This window comes from Stegostoma tigrinum, chromosome 2 (genome assembly GCF_030684315.1).
Source record: "Stegostoma tigrinum isolate sSteTig4 chromosome 2, sSteTig4.hap1, whole genome shotgun sequence".
Taxonomy (NCBI): domain Eukaryota; kingdom Metazoa; phylum Chordata; class Chondrichthyes; order Orectolobiformes; family Stegostomatidae; genus Stegostoma; species Stegostoma tigrinum.
In genome coordinates, this window is record NC_081355.1 from 153,377,378 (window position 1) to 153,395,954 (window position 18,577).

At 43.4% G+C, this 18,577-nt stretch overlaps 1 protein-coding gene across 2 annotated transcripts in view; it reads left to right on the forward strand.

The window, feature by feature from the left end:
- The window catches only part of plcd1a (phospholipase C, delta 1a), an 85,712-nt gene that overhangs the window by 17,824 nt on the left and 49,311 nt on the right, over nt 1-18,577 (forward strand). The window lies entirely within an intron of this gene.

An 18,577-nucleotide genomic window follows, 5' to 3' on the forward strand; every position in this document is an offset into this window, starting at 1 on the left:
TTTTGTGACAAAAGTTTGAGCATTTCAGTTTTGTTCTGAAGGGGGAAAAGATACAAATACTGTGAAATTTTGTATTTGTTTGAGCTTTTCAAACAACAGACAAGGTCACCATCATTTCCTTCTCATTTGGAGAAGGAAAGTTGCTACCTGTAGCTCTGTTTGACCTATATGGGGCCTGTTCCCACAGATTTGTTGACTCTCAACTTTCAATGCAGTTGACCTGTTAGAAATTCCTACTTATTGAGTGGGAGTTGGAATGATGGAGTCAAACTGCTGGACTGCGAAGTCCTTAGACTATGGAGGATATAACTGTCACTTTCTGTTCACGTCAATGAACAAAGTAGGAACTGTCGATGCCGGAGAATCTAAAGTGACAACCTGTTTTTAATGTTCATAATGGGTTGGGTTTGGTTGTCAGTGATGAATAAAGAGGACCAAGGATTGAATGCTGAGGCATTAATACCCGCATTTGAGGCGTAGGAGTTGTGATGAGGTCAGAGTGCACTGAAAACCAACCACACAAGAATCCATGGAGACAAGGAGATTTTTAATGGTTTTTAGTGTGAGGTGGCCTTTTCCTGGGGAGATAATTGAGTTTTTTTAAGGCATATACAGGCAGGAATCTTCAATGGTAAGGGAGTCCGGGGCAGACAGGATTTAGAGCCACAATTGGACCAATCATGACCTTATCAAATGGTGAACAGGGCCTGAGGGACTGATGGCCTACTACTTCTAACCTCCTGTTTGTATGGGCTAATAAGCAGTAAGAGGTTAGAAACATTGAGGAGAGGCAGCGATCTCTTGGATGCAGTCACAAAGGACATCACTGGAGACTTTGCCCAGGGGCTTCTGACTACTGGATTTAGCAGGAATAATGTTTTCAGAACTAAATGTTTAAAAATATATTTCATGGAATTTTATTAACATTGTTATGATATGTTACCGCTCCCTAATTGTGCTTTAACTACATGACTCACCTGGCCATTTGAGAGCAGTTACTATGGTATCAGAAGGCCAGGCCTGGCAAAAATGGTAGATAAACTTCCTTCCCAGAAAATAGCAATATTGTCAGTGTCTGTTAATTCCAGACTTTTTTAAAATTGAATTTTACAGTGGTGGGATTTGAATTCATGTTCCCAGAGTTTTAGATTGCTAGTCCAGTGATAGTACTGCTATATCAAGTCAAATTTTGTAACCATAGTTTCTAATTCACTGCAGGAATTATCATAAACTTGCATTTTTATTTCTCTATCTCCCCATTAAAACATCTCTCTCATGCACAATTGGTTGCTACTGACTGTTACACAGCAGTGATTTTTATTTCACGCACAAGGAGCAGTCTGTTTTCTTCCTGGTTGGAGAAGTACAAGCACAACAGGATTGTCACTGCTGTGCTAGTACCCTCTTTGGAAAGAACATAACAGTTGAAATTCTTCTGAGATAATGGGAACTGCAGATGCTGGAGATTCCAAGATAATAAAATGTGAGGCTGGATGAACACAGCAGGCCAAGCAGCATCTCAGGAGCACAAAAGCTGACATTTCGGGCCTAGACCCTTCATCAGAGAGGGTCTCTGATGAAGGGTCTAGGCCCGAAACGTCAGCTTTTGTGCTCCTGAGATGCTGCTTGGCCTGCTGTGTTCATCCAGCCTCACATTTTATTAAGTTGAAATTCTTCTGCTGTCTTGAGCTGAGAAGGCAGTATTGGTCCTCCACCTCCAGAAGCTGTTGGTTTGATTTGTGGTGGACGACTCTGGGCTAAAATTTGGCACCTTCCTAGGTCGGGATCAATGAGCTACCAACCAGAACTACTTGTCTAAGAAGAAAGCAAGAAGGTCACAGACCAACGCCCAATTTTATAATTTGCAAGTGCTAGGGAGGATTAATGCCCCACCCAGTGCAACAAAAATAGCCAGATGCTAGGAATCTCACCTTGCCTGTGTAAGCAGCATGCAAAGATATTCAACACCAGACAATGGCAGCAAGTTTGTTGAAGGAGGAAAAGAATGTTAATTTGTGTGCAAAGCCTTTTATACAAAGAGTCCTTACTGAGGTGTAGTCATGTTGTGGGGAATGCAGTAGTACTATGATCTCAACTGATGTTACTATTGAACATACTGTTGATCCCAGAATCAAATTGACTTGATAATTTTATAAAATTTAGCATTGTCCAGTTTGAATATACACATGAATAGATTCAAGAATAGCTTTTCTCCCCTCAACATTATCAGCCTTTTGAACAGATCTCTCAAATGTGAACTTTGATCTTTCTCTGCAGCAATAACGCTGTATTCTGTACTCTCCTGCCACCCTGACGCACTTTTTATATGGTGCGATATGCTTGTATAGTACACACAACACTTCTCACACTATTGACATGTGACAACAATAAATGCCTTGCACTGCACAAGCCTAAGATAATAAAATGTGAGGCTGGATGAACACAGCAGGCCAAGCAGCATCTCAGGAGCACAAAAGCTGACGTTTTGGGCCTAGACCCTTCATCAGAGATGCTGCTTGGCCTGCTGTGTTCATCCAGCCTCACATTTTATTATCTTGGAATCTCCAGCATCTGCAGTTCCCATTATCACTGCACAAGCCTGCTGTGTTCATCCAGCCTCACATTTTATTATATAAGGCTGAAGGTTTGGTTTTACAATAACACAAGTGTATTACTCAAAATGAATAAACAGCCATCTAAGTATAACATCATCTCTCATTGGAACCTATTGGAGATAATTCTCTCGTTCAAATTTATCGGTTTACTGAAGCAAGGTTGAACCAGGAATAGTCAGTGTAGCTTTGTCAGAGGGAGGTCATGCCTAACACACCAGGTTGAATTTTTTGAAGAGGTGACCAAATGTGTAGCTGAGAGCAGTGTAGTTGATGCAGTTTATATAGATTTCAGCAAAGTTTTTGACAAGGTCCCACCTGGGGGAGACAAAGTTAAAAGCACACAGGATCTGGGATTACTTGGCAAAATGAATTTAGATAGGAGACACGGGTGGTAGTAGGAGGCTATTTGTGTGACTGAAGGTGGATGTACCACAGGGATTGGCGCTGAGTTCCTTACTGTTTGTGATGCATATAAAAGTTGTAGATGAGAATGTGGGAGGATGACCAGGAAGTATTGTAGATGACATGACGATTGGCCGAGTGATTGACAGTGAGGTAGAATGTAAACTGGTCAGGTAGGCAGATCAGTTACGGATGGAATTTAAATCTGATAAGTACATCATGTCACTGTTTTCAGAGAAGTAACAAGACAAGGGGAAGTACAGAAGAACAGAGGGATCTTAGGGTTCTTGTCCACAGATCCCTGAAGGTGGCAGTACAGCTTAATAGGGTAGTTAAGGCGACATACAGGGCACTTGTCTTTATTAGTCAAAGGTCTTTTTCTATGGAGCAGAAAGGGCTGTCGTGGTGGTGGTGGGTGCCTGATAGAGGTTTGTAGAGTGAGGGACATGGACAGGGTGGAAAGAAAGCAGCTGTTCTCAGTTGAAAGGTCAATAACAAGTGGACATAATTTTAAATTGAAAGGCATAAGGTTTAAGAGGGGATTTGAGGAAAAAATGTTCCACCCAAAAGTTGCTGAGGCTGGGGTTGGCGTGACCTGGAATGTACTGTTTGGGAGGGATGTTGAGGCTAGAAACCTCTACCTCTTAGTGTTTATCCAAGTATTTTTTAAAATGCCATAACATTCAAGGTTATGGGCCTGGTGTTGGAAAGTGAGACTAACGTGAATTAAGTGTAGCTTTTGGTGGTTTGGACTTGATGGGCTGTAGGACTGTATGAATCTACGATAACAGTTTCAAAGATCGCAAAAACCACAAATTCCTTCTCCCCAGCAGCATTTACTGTGTAATTATTCAAACTTTCCATTCAATTTTGTAGGTCAGTTTAGCTGCTTCTGTTCACTTCTGGTCTTGAGGGCTGTGAAGCTTTTTTCTTTGACTCTCACAACTGAGATCTTAAACTTTCTCAGCTTCAAATAACCAATGTAGGTTTCTAACCAAACACATCTGGTTTGAAATTTTTCATAAGCTAAAGTTTCAATGGTAACTTCTTTACTTTGAGCTATTTAACTATTCAGTTTTCTCAAAGTAATCTTGCATCTATCTTCAGTTAGGTGTCTCCCATGCTACCCAAAAAGCCTTCAGTCTCTGGGTTCCTTAAGCTAATGGAGCAAAGACTGGTAAATCAGACTGTTTGGCGTTCTCCTGAGATCTAAGCTAAGCTCAATCCTTTAGCTTGTTTTTGGGTTTTAAAAATAGCATTGTCTTTGAATGTAAAACCCCACAATATAAACTTGCATCAGTTTTCCAGGAGTTGATTCAGACACCTGCTTTCTAACATAAAAATCAAATTACTAGAAAAATTCTGCAGGTCTAGCAGCATCTTTGGAGAGAAAACTGTGTTCATGTTTTGAGTCCAATGACCTTTGTTCAGAACTGCTTTTTGACATGTACTGTTTCTAAAATCATAGTACAGTGAAGACTGATTTTTAGTTGATAATTAAGCCCTTCACACAAACTCTTGCCACAATTTTAAAATCCAAGCTTTTATTTTGGAAAGATATTAATATCTAAACCCCTCTCCTTTTATTCCAATCAGTTTGCAAACAGTAGGATCACACACACCAACATGATTTAAAAACAATCAAATGTTATCTAGACGATTTGATATTGGCTGTGGTGTCAGGGAGAATTACTTTGCCTTTCATTGAATAGTGGGTGTAGAATCTTTTTATTTTACATCCAGCCGAGATGGTAGACCAGACGTATGGTTAAGCTTGTCTGAAAGACTGTCCACCAGATAATGAAGCACCATCTGTAGTTCCCAAGGGAGCCTCTCATAGACGAACTGTTTCTGACACCCAAATTGAATAAATAGACTAGACGTAAATAGTCTCAAACATCTCCAAAAAACAGTACCAGGGATTTTCTGTTTGGTTTTCATATCCTCCCAGCGATTAGCTGTTGAGATCCAGTTGCAGATTTTGCATCATTCATGGCATTAGAATGAAGACAGATGGATCAGACTGTTAGCTTGTGTGACTTCTTCCTGAGGTCTGAACAGGGTCCAAATCATACAGCTGGCCAGTCAGTGCTCTGTCATTGAGCGCTGGTCGCCTTGCTAAAGTCCCAAAGGTACGAGCTGTGACCAGGGAGCAAAACTTCCCTTGAAGTTTTCGTGCCAGCCTTGCCAACCAGTTAATGGTGAATCATAGGATTGGTTCCAGCACAGGAGATGCTATAAAGATAGGAAAACACAATTTACCTTGCTGGCTCTTCTTAATTAATTCATTTATCCAAGTGACTTTTTAAAAATTTTTTACTGTTTCTAAACAGTTCCCCACCACTGAGGATACACTAAGTGGCCTGTTGTTGCTGGGATTATCCTTTTATACCCTCTTTGGAACAAGAATAAAGATTTTTTGATTCTTCTGTCCTCTGGCGCCATCCACGTACCTAAGCAAGGCTAGGGGTGATTTATGGCCAGTGTCTCTGTAGTGTGTACGCTGCCTTCTCTCCATATTCTTGGATGAATCTCATCCACTTTTGGTGGCCTTCCTTACTTTAAAGGACATTGTTGCATTGGTCATTCAGAGAGGTTGATTACTGGGATGCAGAGGTCCTCTTGAAGAAGAGTAAAGGAAGTAGGGCTTGTACTTTGTGATATTTGGATGAATGAGGTAATGTTTTTAAACAAATTCCTGAAGGTCTAGACACAGTTGATGCTGAGAGGGTGTTTGCTCTTGTGCAGGTTCCTAAAGTTAAGGAACACAGTCTCTCAATCTGAAGTGCCCTGCTGTGATTTTAATAATAGCATCTAACCTCTATCATTGGGAAGATGCTAAGCTAACCAGCTTCGGGCCTAGACACTTCATCAGAGGCCTGTCTAGGCCCGAAGTGTCAGCTTTTGTGCTCCTGAGATGTTGCTTGGCCTGCTGTGTTCTTCCAGCTTCACACTTTGTTATCTTAGTCTTTGAATTTGTTTCCCAAGAGAGCAGTGAAGTGTGTAGGGTGAGATCATTATAAATGTTCAAGTGTGAAAGAAATTTTTGAATCATGGGAGGACAAGTGGGAAGTGGAGTTGATACCACGGTCAAGTCAGCCATGATTGTATTAAATAACACAAAGCTTGAGGGGGTCAAAGGGCCTATTTGTCATAATTTCTGTGGTGACTAAGCTCTGCAGCCCTGCCACACCTAGTTATGAATGGTAGTGGATAATTAAACAGCTTGTTAGAGGAGCTTCTGCAAATACAGCTTTGTCTCCTCAATCAACACTGTAATTGAGGTAAAAGTCACCATAATTCCAAGGCTGCTCTCTTAATAGAGAGATATCTGTTGGTGAGTTTAACCTGAGGGTCCCTGTGCCTTGGGTGGAATTGAAAAGGTGGTAACTTCAGCTGGTGCAGGAATTGAACCTGCACTGTTAGCATCAGAATACATTGCAAACCAGCATCAAACCAACTGAGCTAACATACCATTGGTGCTGCTCTGAAATCCATGGGTCCTGTCCTTGTGATTCCTACACTTGCAACACTGACCATAGCAGCTGGTGAAATGTTAAATTAAAGTCTGAAATTGAAAGCTACCCTCTAATGTTGACCATGAAACTATCATCGATTGACTGTTATCAGATGGATTTGTATGACAATGTTATTTCAAGGAGGAAATCTGCAACCCTCACTTGGTCTGGCCTACAAGTGGCTCCAGACCTCAAGTAAAATACTGTGAATGCTGGAAATCTGATGCAAACACAAAATGTTGGAGAAACTTGGCAGGTCTGGCAGCTTCTGTAGAAAGAGAAACTGAATAAACGTTTTGAGCCTGAGCCTGATATGTCTGTTCTGAAGGCTTGGACAATTCTGTTTGATTGGAACATGTGAATAAATCCTTTCGTCAAAAAAAGGTGAGACACAAAGCTGGAAACTGCAAGCTGGTTAGCTTAGCTCTTCCCAATGATAGAGGTTAGACGCTATTATTAAAACCACAGCAGGGCACTTCAGAAGTTCAAGGTAATAAGCTGTATCAACATGGTTTTGTGAAAGGGGAAAATCGTAGTTTCCCAAAGTATCAGATTTTCTTTGAGAAAGTAACATGGGCTGTGGATAAGGGAGAACTTGTGGATGTGCTTAGATTTCTAGAAGGCATTTAATAAAATTGTCACATCAAATGTCGTTGCTGCAGAACATGAGATCTGAGGGTGTAACACATTGCCCTGGATAGAAGATTGTGTCACTATAATGAGACAGGCATAAATGAGTTACTTTTCTCATTGGCATCTTCTGGTGTGATTAGTGATCAGTGCTGGGGCCTCAACCTTTTATAAATGACTGGTAGTGAGTGCGGAATGGTTGTCAAATTTGCAGGTGATGCAAAGATAAGTAGAAAAGGAAGTTATGACTGAGGCAAAAGGAAGCTATAAAGGGATAGGTTGAGAGTGGATGAGGATGTGGCTCTGGAGTATATTATGGGAAAATGTGGAATTGTGAAAAGGAAGCATAGTATCTACAGTGGAGAAGGTTAGGATGGGAACAGGGAACTGATGACTGTCGTATGTTGGAGGGTAATTGGGTAAGAACTTGACCGAATGCATATGTACACGAGGAACAAATCAGTGGCATTGGAGTTGGTGTTGTGACAGACCAAAGAAAAGCCTGACCAGAAAAGTGTGCACTTGGACTTGAACTAACCAATAGTTTAAGCCCTGGTATCTATCAAACATTTTAACTTCTTGCATAACCAGAATTTATCTACTTCTACCCTTTAAAAACACTAAAGTCTGTTTTCACTATGCCTCGAGGAAGAGTTCCAAAGATGGATGACTCAAAAAAAACTCGTCTTGATCTGATTTTTCAAATCCCCTTACAATAAGCAAGAAATCAGGAAAGCTGAAGGAATGGTTTTCCTTTTAACAACACATGGACCATCATCTGTTCCCTATTCCACTTGGCCTCGGATGTCCCTGCCAGCCCATACTCAATAATAGGTTAGTAGGGGTCAATGGCATTGTGCAGTAATCAGAATACTGATTTAATCTTTATTGAATAGTGGAGTAGGCTGTTGTGACTTGGTTGCTTACTTCTGTTCCTAATTCATATTTCTGTATGTTCTTTCTCTTTCTACATGTTTCTTAATTCCCATAGGGAACCAAGAGCCATCTCTTTATTTTTCCAATTTTGAATACTGAGCTTGCACACTGCATTAGGGTAGAGAATTCTTCAAAAACCTGTGTCTTTTTGAAGAAATTTCTCAAGCTAAAACAACCAGCTCATTACTCTAGAAGTATGACTGGCTACTTCTGCACCACAACCCCCCACCCCCAATTGTCCAGCTGAGGAAAACAGCCTCAAGTATCTGACCTGCTAATCTCAAGTTTTTTTAATACATGCCCATGTGTGTTCCTGTAAACTCCAGAGAGTAGAGTCCTATTCTACTCCATTCATAGGGCAGTCTACATTCCCTGGGAATTGATCTAGTCAAATGCTATGCCTCAGTTTTATATAGACCTTTCCATGTTTGTACACCATATGCATTTGGCTCTGCCTTTGTTGATGAATCATTTGACAACTGTGGCTGTTTCAGTTCCTATCCCAAACAGCCCCTAACCCTTGTGGACTTCCCCACTGCTTGCTTGTTTTGAACCACAAGTGTGGGATATGTGATAGTGTGTAACTGGATGAACACAGCAGGCCAAGCAGCCTCTGAAGGGTCTTGGCCCGAAATGTCAGCTTTTGTGCTCCTGAGATGCTGCTTGGCGTGCTGTGTTCATCCAGCTCCACACTTTGTTATCTTGGATTCTCCAGCATCTACTTGGGGATTAGTGTGGTGAATCATGAATAAAACTTGTGTGAGAAGTGGAAAATCTGTTTTATTTCGGTTACTTGTGGTTAGTTCAATCAAAAGTGGGGGAAGTGGCTCTTAACAGTACTAAAGAGGCTCTGGGTTTGAAGTTCTTTCCTAAATTTTCCAAAAAAGTTTAGAAAGACAGAGGAAGCTTATACTTTTAGACTCAGCAAGCTGGCTAGAATTGGGTTTAACTAGGGAGAAGCAGAAAGCTGAAATTGTTAAAGGGGCTAGTCAAGCATTTAGGTATACAGAAAAACAGACAAGGGCAGGGCATTAAAAGTAATTAAATTGCAAATAAGACTATTGGAGTTAGAAAGGGAAAAAGAGAGGGAAGAAAGAATGTTTGAGTCAGAAAAGATGTAGTTGGAACTTGAAGTTCAAATGGCAGAAGGAAAAGTACAAGAAAAAATAGTATAACAAAGTGTGGGGCTGGATGAACACTGCAGGCCCAGCAGCATCTCAGGAGCACAAAAGCTGAGGTTTCGGGCCTAGACCCTTCATCAGACCCTACACAAATATGTCCCAACATTACCAAAATTTGATGAAAAAGATACAGAAGCCTCTGCCATTTCCTTTGAGAAATTGGCCAGATGAGGTGTCCGGAGACAGTGTGGGTAATGTGAATTTAGACCAAGTTAGTAGGCAGGGCGAGTGAGGTGTCTGCAGTGCTGTCAGGGGAGGTTTCAGGAGAAAATGAATAGTGTGAGCAGGCTGTTTTGAGCGCCTACAAATTGGCACAAGAAGCAAACAGGCATCGGCTCGGAAACATAAAGAAGGAACCAAGCATATGGACGTACATGGAATAGTGTAGGTTAGATGGGCTTCAGATTGGTATGAGAGGTCGGCACAACATCAAGGGCTGAAGGGCCTGTATTCTGCTGTAATGTTCTATGTTCTATGTTCTATATGGTTGTTGCCTCATATCTGCTGTGTCTGTTGAGGAAGATAATGTTGCAAAAAAAACAAGCCTCTTGTTCAGTGGTGAACATAAAATGACATGCATTTTACTTTGCATTACCTGCAAATTATTTCAAATATTTGAAGGAATCTTTTGACTTTGGATTAGACTGTCGCCATGATTGAAGCACAAATCCCACCTTCCTGCCCTTCCCCCTGCACCCTGTGATGTGATATTTTTAACTCGTTTTGTGGAGTACCAGTTTTCCGTTGTGACCATTTTCCCTAGGGACAGATAGGCAGCCAGGTATCTGAATGATGGACTTCCTCATCTTCATGCTGCTGCTCCTCAGCCTGGCCGTGAGTGGACTTGCTATCCTCCTTGGCTGGTGGGTCCACTCCAGAACAGAGTCCGACAGCGAGAGTGTGGAGTCAGAAAGCGGGAGCTCCCCCTCCATCAAGGGGAAAGCAGAAGATGAGATTGGGGGAGTATCCCCTGATGATGGCATGATGCAGACCAACATTGATGGGAAGGATTGGAGGCCTAAGAATGTGGAGCTTGGAGATGAGAATTTAGGTCCTGGTTTTGGGAGCCTAGTAGCAGGAATTGAATGTCTGGGGCCAACAGTTGAAAGTCTGGAGTCGGAGGCCAGGGGCCCCAAGCCTAGGTCTGGGGATATGGTGTCATTAGGGGAGGGACTGGGGACTGGAGCTGGGAACCTGGAGTTAGTGGATAAGGACCCAGAGAGAGTGGTTAAGAGCCCAGAGCTTGGGGCTAGGAACCAAGAGACTCTGGATAGATGTACAGATCTTGGGGTTGGGGGCCCAGAGACTCTAAGTAAGGAACCGGAGCTTGGGGATGAGTGCCCAGACACTGCGGGTAGGAGACCAGAGCTTGAGCCTCAGGGCCCAGATCTTGGGGCTGGAGATCCAGATGCTCTCTGTAGGGGCTTGGAGCTAGTGGGTAGGGAGTCAGGAACTGGGGATCCAGGGACAAGAGTTGAGTGTCTGGATCCCAGAGTTCAGAATGTGGATCCTGGTGTTGAGTGCCTGGAGCCAGGAGTTGGAATTCAAGATTCTGGAGGCCAACAATTAGTTATGAGAGGTGGGAGGCAGGATGCAAAAGACTGGAGGCAGAATCCAAAAAATGGAAGTTGTGTTTTGAAGCATGAAAGAAAGACTCCCAGTATTGGGAGTGGGACTGTAAGGACTAGCCATGAGAAACCAAATGGTAGGAGAAGGGATGTGAGGAATGGAAGAGGGGAGCTGAGGGGTAGGAGACAGATGACCAGAGGAGGGAAAATGAAGCCCAGTGCTAGAAGTCCAAAATTGAGAAATTGGGAAACAAAGCCAGTTGGCCTGGTAAAGGAGAAAGAAGATTGGAATTCTGTGTCAAACAGCAACAAGAAAGATCAAGGTAAACCGAAGCCATGTTAATCCTGATTATGTAATTAGATCTGTCTGAGAGACAATAAATGTAAGCACAGTTGCACTGTGAAGATTGATAATGTATCATTAAAAATGCAGTGTGAGCACAACTATTAGTTTGTTTGTTTTACACAGAATTAGATGTGCAACTACTGACAAGCATTACTGACATGAACATGGACAAGTTTGAACATGTGCATTTAGATTGCAAGGAGCTTATCCCTTGTCTGCATATGGTAAATCTCCCAACAGCAGTCTTGAACAAGAGAAACTTGTTGCTGAACCTTTTTCATTTTGCATGCATCAGGACATAAGTAGGAATCCCAAATTTCAAATGATCACAACTTTTTTTTCTATAGGAGGAAAGGGTGCTGATTTGTAGGCAAGTTGTTGCCGTGAGAAACTCTAGCTTCCAGAACGTTCAAAAAAAGTGCAAGAATTTAACATGTTATTTCCCATTACAGAAAACCATTTCTATTGTTTCTAGCAAGTATAAATGAACCAGTTTGAACTTAACCAGTCTCAAATTGCTAGTTAGTGTACTATCTGCAAATAGTAGGCAGCACTTGCTGAATAACCTTATCACAGAATCATATCTGACAGATGCTTGGGTTTTGCAAGCACAGACTAGTTGAGTATGGTCTATATTTTGATGATTTACAAACAGGAGGAATGTCTTGTTTGATTTTAATCAGCCAATCCGTGACCTGCTTACACTTAAGTGAGCTATAGTCAGACACGATGGCCCATCCTCTGCAAGCGAAAAGACCATGTTCAATTCTTGCATATTTTTATTATTAATTACCAGGGACTTCAGGCAGCTTTTAGATTCCTGTTAGTGTCATAATAGCCATGGCTTACATGATCAGTTGACTTTCCCTTTTTCCTGTTGTACACACTGTTTGTTTAGAGCATTGCATTCTTGTATTTATCCTGATGAGTGCAAGATGAGAATCTTCAGTAAGGTTCACATTCCCAACTACAGAAGTAAGCCGTACATCCTCCTGAGATTTTTTCAATTTCACTTTTCTGCTCCTCAGTCACTAATCATTTTCTCTTTGCCCTGATTGGGCTCTTGTTTTAATTGCAATTTGTGACCCTCCTTACTACAATCTTGAGGATGGAGTTGCTTGTGTTCCTGTACTGTGGAGCTTCATAGTCCAGTTTTAACGATGTTCATATATTCATGGAGTGGTAGCAAACTACTGGGTGAGAAATAAGCACCAGATAAAATGTGAATATTATTGCAAAGGACCAAACCTAAATTGCAAACAATAAGAGCACACCTCCACTTTGGTACTTTTCTGAATCTCTGACCCAGTGGGTGGAAAGTGGTGAGTTTTGCCACTGTCATTGATCTCTGCTCCAACCGAAACACTACTGCTCCTCTGTCCTTATCAACCTTACCTCCTAAATGCTGTTATCTTAATGTGGTCTTTGCTGGCCACCCAATTCCCACTTGTGGCTGAACAGGAGCTGATTCAAAATGGTGCCTGGATCCTAACTTGCAACAAATCCCTCTCCACCCATCCATCATACCTGTGCTTGCTGACCTGCACTGCCCTGCTGTCCAACAGCATCTGGATTCTAATATTCTCCTCTCAAATGTTCAAATTGGCCTAAATTGTTTCCACTCAGGGGTCTGTCTTTTATGGAACATGGGCTTTGCTGGCAAATAATTATTGCCTGTCCCTAATTGCCCTCAGACTGAGTTTACAAGGCCATTTCAGAAGCAGTTAAGAGTTAGCCAGAAGTCTGGAGCCACATGTAGACTAAAAAGATAAGAATCATCGAATCCCTACAGTGTGGAAGCAGGCCATTCAGCCCATCAAGTCCACGCCAACCCTGAGAGCAGGCCACCCAGACCCACACATTTCCCATCCCAGGAGCCCAGCATTTCCCATGGCTAATCCATCTAGTCTGCACATCCTTAGAGACTAGGCAATTCAGCATGGCAATCCCCCACCTGATCTGCACATCTTTCGACTGTGGGAGGAAACTGGAGCACCCGGAGGGAGCCCACATGTAAGGAAGGCAGATTTCCTTTCCTAAATGATATTGGTGTATTAAATGGGTTTTTACCATCATTATTAATAATCTCCATGATGGTGACTGTGACTTTAAAGCTTCATAGTCCAGATTAATTACTTGACTTTAAATTCTACCAGTTGCCACACCCCCGATCTAGGGCTCAGGATTACTAGCCCAGGGATCATTACCACTCCTCCACCATCTCCTCCCTTTTTACTTCTGATCTGTGCCACATGTTTGATTTTTCCTTCAGTCTCCCAGTGGCAGCCATGGATTTTTATGTCTTGGTCCTAGGCACTGACACAAAAGCAGAATTCTATAGATGCCGGGACTTTGAAATCAAGAGAAAATTCTGGAAACACCCCAGTAGGCCAGGCAGAGTCCCATAATCCTGAACTCTAGAGGTCTATCCCTGAACCGGTTTGCATTCCTCCTTGAGGATACCTACAAAAAAGCCTCTTGCGTTGTTCAAGATTTTGGTCACCTGTTCTGGTATCCACTTACGTGACTGAGTCTCAGTCTTTTGAACAGGTTCCCAGGGACTGACCCGGATGTTGTAGTGTGTTAAGCCACTGCCTAAGTGCAAGTTGTTCACGTTGTTAGTATCCTAGTGAGTGTTTGTACTTGTTGCTGAAGTACCATGTTCCATTGGTTTTACTGGTTTAAGGTGAAGAGTATAATGTGATCGCAAGTTGCGATCAGACTGCTTCTATGATACATGGAGCATGTCTGGAGTGTAAGGCGCTGTCCAATGTAAAAATCACACCGTCAAGGGACACTTCATTTTCTAATTTTTCTTTTTGTAATTTGCTTACAAACTGTGGCTTTTGGCTAGGCCAGCATTTATTGCCCACCTCTAATTGCCCAGTAAAGAAACATGGTAAATGTGCACAGGAGTAAACCATCCAGCCCCTCGAGCTTGCACAACCATTTGATACCATCGTGGCTGATTGCCCAATCTCAGTATCCCGTTCGGGTCCTCTCCCTGTACCTCTTGATTCCTTCAGCCCCAACAACCATGTCCAGCTCCCTCTTGAATATATCTAATGAACTTGCCCCAACAATTTCCTGTAGGAGAGAATTCCACAGGCTTGCAACTGAGTGAAGAAATTCTTCCTCATCTCAGTCTTGAATGGTTTACCCCTTTTTTTATTCTTGATTTGTGTCCCCTTGTTTTGGACTTCCCCAAATTTCTCCTGCATCTAGCCATCAGGATTTTATTTCTGAGGCTCCCTCTCATTCTTCTAAATTCTAGTGAATACAAGCCCAGTCGATCCAATCTTTCCTCATGCCAGTCCTGCCAGAGCTTTCACTTGACTCCCTCAATAGCAAGTGTCCTTCTTCAGACTAGGAGGCCAAAACTACATCCAACACTCAAGGTTTGGCCTTACCAAGGTCCTGTATAACTGCAGCAAGACATCCCTACTCCCTACACTCAAATCCTGTCAGTACAGAGGCCATCTCAGGCAACCAGCTTGTAACTGATGTCCATTTCAAGCCCACTGACTCCCACAGCTACCTAGAATACACCTCCTCCCACCCACCCTCCTGCAAAAATTCCATCCCCTATTCCCAATTCCTCCGCCGCATCTGCTCCCACAATAAGACATTCCACTCCCGCACATCCCAGATGTCCAAGTTCTTCAAGGACCGCAACTTTCCCCCCACAGTGATCGAGAACGCCCTTGACCGCGTCTCCCGTATTTCCCGCAACACATCCCTCACACCCCGCCCCTGCCACAACCGCCCAAAGAAGATCCCCCTCGTTCTCACACACCACCCCACCAACCTTCGGGTACAACGCATCATCCTCCGACACTTCTGCCATCTACAATCCGACCCCACCACCCAACATTTTTCCATCCCCACCCCTGTCTGCTTTCCGGAGAGACCACTCTCTGTGACTCCCTTGTTCTCTCCACACTGCCCTCCAACCCCACCACACCCGGCACCTTCCCCTGCAACCGCAGGAAATGCTACACTTGCCCCCACACCTCCTCCCTCACCCCTATCCCAGGCCCCAAGATGACATTCCACATTAAGCAGAGGTTCACCTGCACATCTGCCAATGTGGTATACTGCATCCACTGTACCCGGTGTGGCTTCCTCTACATTGGGGAAACCAAGCGGAGGCTTGGAGACCGCTTTGCAGAACACCTCCGCTCGGTTCGCAACAAACAACTGCACCTCCCAGTCGCAGACCATTTCCACTCCCCCTCCCATTCTTTTAGATGACCTGTCCATCATAGGCCTCCTGCAGTGCAACAATGACGCCACCCGAAGGTTGCAGGAACAGCAACTCATATTCCGCTTGGGAACCCTGCAGCTCAATGGTATCAATGTGGACTTCACCAGTTTCAAAATCTCCCCTTCCCCAGCTGCATCCCTAAACCAGCCCAGTTCGTCCCCTCCCCTCACTGCACCACACAACCAGCCCAGCTCTCTCTCTCTCTCCCCCCCCCCCCCCCCACCCACCCACCCACTGCAACCCAAAACCAGTCCAACCTGTCTCTGCCTCCCTAACCTGTTCTTCCTCTCACCCATCCCTTCCTCCCACCCCAAGCCGCACCCCCATCTACCTACTAACCTCATCCCACCTCCTTGACCTGTCCGTCTTCCCTGGACTGACCTATCCCCTCCCTACCTCCCCACCTATACTCTCTCCATCTTCGGTCCGCCTCCCCCTCTCTCCCTATTTATTCCAGTTCCCTCTCCCCATCCCCCTCTCTGATGAAGGGTCTAGGCCCGAAACGTCAGCTTTTGTGCTCCTGAGATGCTGCTTGGCCTGCTGTGTTCATCCAGCCTCACGTTTTATTATCTTGGAATTCTCCAGCATCTGCAGTTCCCATTATCTCTAGTACAGAGACCAGCATGCTATTTGCTTTCCTCGCTGCCTGCTGCATCTGCATGCCAACCCTCAGCGACTGTTCCACCATGACAGCCAGGTCTCATTGTGCCTGTTCTTTTCCTAAATTGCCACCATTCAGTTAATAAGTCTGCGCCTTCCTGTTTTTGCAACCAAAGTGAACAACCTCCCATTTATCCATGCAATATTGTATTTGCCCGTTCTGTCCATGTCACCCTATAGGCTCCTAGCATCCTCCACATAGCGCATACTGTCACACAGCTTAGTGGCAAGAAGGTTGTGGTGAGCTCACTTCTCGAAATACTCCAGAAATGAACAGGCCCCAAAGGTCTGTGCTCTTTGACTTTTTTTTGTTCTTGGTCTTGATGCTGTAAATTAGGCTTAACTATACAGTGTCAGGTTGCTATGTCTGTTCACTCACAGATTATGTAGGAACAGGAAATATTCATGAAATTATTGAGTTTTCCATCCATATATTGTCGTCCACTTTCCAGGATATCATCAATCAAAAATCTTAAATGCTAAAGTTTTAGATCATGACAACCCTTTGTGGAAAAGCCCCCAACCATTGAATTGATTCCCAAATAATTTTGCCTCTGCTCCAGTACTTTGTCTGATAATATTGTACTCACACTTTTTCTCTTCCCTGATTTCCGCTTGACTGGATGAGTGTTAGCACTCTAAGTTGCAAAGCAGCCCACTTGGTTGGCATCCCAACCATATAATGACAAATTCATACTTTTTCTCTTCTCATGTTGGACTGGGGCTGTAATGCGCACTATCTGTAAGATAAACTGCAGCAACTCAGCACAGTCCCTTTTTAATGTCCCACTGTCACAAGCCAGTGACTTTCGACCACCTGGAAAGCCAAGTGCAGATACGTGCAAGCACCACCACTTGCATATTCCCCTCCAGCACATGTGCCATCTGAATGTGGAAATATGCCAACATTCCTTCATTGTCACAGGGTTAAAATCCTGGGACCCCCTCACCATTTTATGGGTGTCCTTTACACCAAAATCTGCAGCAGTTCGAGAAGGCAATTCACTACCACCTTCCCCAGGGTAATTTTGAGATGATTTATTTACTGTCACGTGCAGTGAAAAGCTTTGTTTATGAGCAGCACAGGCAGATCCAAGTAAGCAAGGACACACAGATTGTAGGGTTGAAAAAAAACTTGCAGGCACACAGATTGTTGTACAGAGCATGTGCCTAGGCAAAATCAGCATTATTTGAAGTTAGAGTCCATTCATCAGTCTAGTAACGGTCGGGAAGAAGCTGCTCCTGAACCTGCTGTTGCGTATCTTCTGCCTAACAGAAATGGTTGTAGGAGAGCATTACTGGGGTGCGATGGATATTTAATGTTGACAGCCTTTCCACAGCAATGGGCCATGTAAATAGAGTCCATGGATGAAAGGTTGGCTTTCATGGTGGTCTGGGCTATGAACTCCTTCTGTAGTTTCTTACGGTCCTGGGTAGAGCAGCTGCCATAGCAGGCCATTCTAGTCAGTGACCCTCTTGCACTGCAAACGATTTTTTTGGGAGAAAGAGAGCTAATGGATGACCTTTAACTTAACTGATATCCTACCCCTCTCAGAAGGGTGAATGGTGTGGTTGTTGGCATACCTATTTTTTCAACCATGAAGATGAGTTCTGTATGGCATTTACCAAGAAACAAGTCTGAGTCCAGTGTCCTGAAGTATTAGCATGAAGACATAGCAAGCACATTACTACAACTATACAAGGCCTTGAGGCTGCATCTGGGATGCTTTGTATGGTTTGGTCTGCTTTAAGAAAGAATAATGTTTTTGAAGCTGAAGTTGCATTTGACTGACACCTTAGATTTCATATGTTTATGAGCTTAGAAAAATGAGAGGTTATCTTATTTGAAATGTAAGATTGAAGGGACTCGATGGGGTGGACGCACAGAATGTTTCTGCTTCCGAGAGATTAGATGTAGGGTGACCTTTTAAAAGTAAGGGGTCTCCCGTTCAAAGCAGATGAGGATTTAAAGGGAAAGTGGCTATGCAGTGGCAGTGTTGTTGGATGACAAATCCAGACTGATGTTCTGAGGATGAGTTCCAATGTCGGATGGTTAAATTTGAATTCCTTTAAAATCTGGAATAAAAAGCTAGTCTAATGGCAACACTTTTTTCAATTATTGTAAAAATGTAATGCCCTTTAGGGAAAGAAATCTGCCATCCTTATCCAGTCTGGCCTAGATGTAACTCCTGATCCACAGTGATGGTTGACTTTTAATTGCCCTCCAGATAACTTGGAATGGGCAATAAATACTAGTCTGATGAAGGGTCTAGGCCTGAAACGTCAGCTTTTGTGCTCCTGAGATGCTGCTTGGCCTGCTGTGTTCATCCAGCTTCACACTTTATTATCATGGGCAATAAATACTAGTCTAGCCAGCTATGTCCATATGCTATGAAAGAAAAATTCTCTGAACTTTGTTAGCTTTTGGAGTCCTCTTCCCCAAAGCCCAGTGGT